The sequence below is a fragment of the Salmo salar genome, chromosome ssa04 (genome assembly GCF_905237065.1).
Source record: "Salmo salar chromosome ssa04, Ssal_v3.1, whole genome shotgun sequence".
Classification (NCBI taxonomy): Eukaryota; Metazoa; Chordata; class Actinopteri; order Salmoniformes; family Salmonidae; genus Salmo; species Salmo salar.
This window is the reverse complement of record NC_059445.1, coordinates 86,770,462-86,772,961: the sequence shown is the minus strand read 5'-3', so window position 1 is coordinate 86,772,961 and position 2,500 is coordinate 86,770,462. Positions and strand designations below refer to the sequence as shown.

The 2,500-nt window shown below is 56.3% G+C and overlaps 1 protein-coding gene across 1 annotated transcript in view; it reads right to left on the bottom strand.

The window, feature by feature from the left end:
* Nucleotides 1-2,500, bottom strand: part of LOC106604030 (serine/threonine-protein kinase DCLK1) — a 180,610-nt gene that overhangs the window by 27,322 nt on the left and 150,788 nt on the right. The window lies entirely within an intron of this gene.

The window sequence follows — 2,500 nt, the reverse complement described above, 5'->3', positions numbered from 1 at the left end:
TCTGTCTGTCTGTCTGTCTGTCTGTCTGTCTGTCTGTCTGTCTGTCTGTCTGTCTGTCTGTCTGTCTGTCTGTAGCCACAGTTGTAGCGGATTGTCTAGCGACGAAGACATCACAGAACCGGCCATCTTAACCCTCCTAGAAGTTGCCATGGCAGCATTAGGAACCCGGGAGAGAGGGAGTAGAGAAGGGGGAGACTGTTTGGGGATGTAATTTAGATTCTTCTCTATTCAATCATCTTCACCCCTCCTCTCTCCTCCTCGTCTCTCTGACTACCCTCCTCTCTCCTCCTCGTCTCTCTGTCTACCCTCCTCTCTCCTCCTCGTCTCTCTGTCTACCCTCCTCTCTCCTCCTCGTCTCTCTGTCTACCCTCCTCTCTCCTCCTCGTCTCTCTGTCTACCCTCCTCTCTCCTCCTCCATCTCTCTGTCTACCCTCGTCTCTCCTCCTCATCTCTCTGTCTACCCTCCTCTCCTCCTCGTCTCTCTGTCTACCCTCCTCTCTCCTCCTCATCTCTGTCTACCCTCCTCTGTCCTCCTCGTCTCTCTGTCTACCCTCCTCTCTCCTCCTCGTCTCTCTGTCTACCCTCCTCTCTCCTCCTCGTCTCTCTGTCTACCCTCCTCTCTCCTCCTCGTCTCTCTGTCTACCCTCGTCTCTCCTCCTCCATCTCTCTGTCTACCCTCCTCTCTCCTCCTCCTCCTCGTCTCTCTGTCTACCCTCCTCTCTCCTCCTCATCTCTCTGTCTACCTTCCTATCTCCTCCATCTCTCTGTCTACCCTCCTCTGTCCTCCTCGTCTCTCTGTCTACCCTCCTCTCTCCTCCTCGTCTCTCTGTCTACCCTCCTCTCTCCTCCTCATCTCTCTGTCTACCTTCCTCTCTCCTCCATCTCTCTGTCTACCCTCCTCTGTCCTCCTCGTCTCTCTGTCTACCCTCCTCTCTCCTCCTCGTCTCTCTGTCTACCCTCCTCTCTCCTCCTCCATCTCTCTGTCTACCCTCCTCTCTCCTCCTCGTCTCTCTGTCTACCCTCCTCTCTCCTCCTCGTCCCTCTGTCTCTTCTCCTCTCTCCTCCTCATCTCTCTGTCTACCCTCCTCTCTCCTCCTCCTCCATCTCTCTGTCTACCCTCCTCTCTCCTCCTCATCTCTCTGTCTACCCTCCTCTCTCCTCCTCCTCGTCTCTCTGTCTACCCTCCTCTCTCCTCCTCGTCCCTCTGTCTACCCCCCTCTCTCCTCCTCATCTCTCTGTCTACCCTCCTCTCTCCTCCTCGTCTCTCTGTCTACCCCCCTCTCTCCTCCTCGTCTCTCTGTCTACCCCCCTCTCTCCTCCTCATCTCTCTGTCTACCCTCCTCTCTCCTCCTCCTCGTCTCTCTGTCTACCCTCCTCTCAGCCTCCTCATCTCTCTGTCTACCCTCCTCTCTCCTCCTCGTCTCTCTGTCTACCCTCCTCATCTCTCTGTCTACCCTCCTCTCTCCTCCTCGTCTCTCTGTCTACCCTCCTCTGTCCTCCTCGTCTCTCTGTCTACCCTCCTCTGTCCTCCTCCTCATCTCTCTGTCTACCCTCCTCTCTCCTCCATCTCTCTGTCTACCCTCCTCTCTCCTCCTCGTCTCTCTGTCTACCCTCCTCTCTCCTCCTCGTCTCTCTGTCTACCCTCCTCTCTCCTCCTCATCTCTCTGTCTACCCCCCTCTCTCCTCCTCGTCTCTCTGTCTACCCTCCTCTCTCCTCCTCATCTCTCTGTCTACCCTCCTCTCTCCTCCTCGTCTCTCTGTCTACCCTCGTCTCTCCTCCTCCATCTCTCTGTCTACCCTCCTCTCTCCTCCTCCTCGTCTCTCTGTCTACCCTCCTCTCTCCTCCTCATCTCTCTGTCTACCCTCCTCTCTCCTCCTCATCTCTCTGTCTACCTTCCTATCTCCTCCATCTCTCTGTCTACCCTCCTCTCTCCTCCTCATCTCTCTGTCTACCCTCCTCTCTCCTCCTCGTCTCTCTGTCTACCCCCCCTCTCTCCTCCTCGTCTCTCTGTCTACCCCCCTCTCTCCTCCTCATCTCTCTGTCTACCCTCCTCTCTCCTCCTCCTCGTCTCTCTGTCTACCCTCCTCTCAGCCTCCTCATCTCTCTGTCTACCCTCCTCTCTCCTCCTCGTCTCTCTGTCTACCCCTCCTCATCTCTCTGTCTACCCTCCTCTCTCCTCCTCGTCTCTCTGTCTACCCTCCTCTGTCCTCCTCGTCTCTCTGTCTACCCTCCTCTGTCCTCCTCCTCATCTCTCTGTCTACCCTCCTCTCTCCTCCATCTCTCTGTCTACCCTCCTCTCTCCTCCTCGTCTCTCTGTCTACCCTCCTCTCTCCTCCTCGTCTCTCTGTCTACCCTCCTCTCTCCTCCTCATCTCTCTGTCTACCCCCCTCTCTCCTCCTCGTCTCTCTGTCTACCCTCCTCTCTCCTCCTCATCTCTCTGTCTACCCTCCTCTCTCCTCCTCGTCTCTCTGTCTACCCTCGTCTCTCCTCCTCCATCTC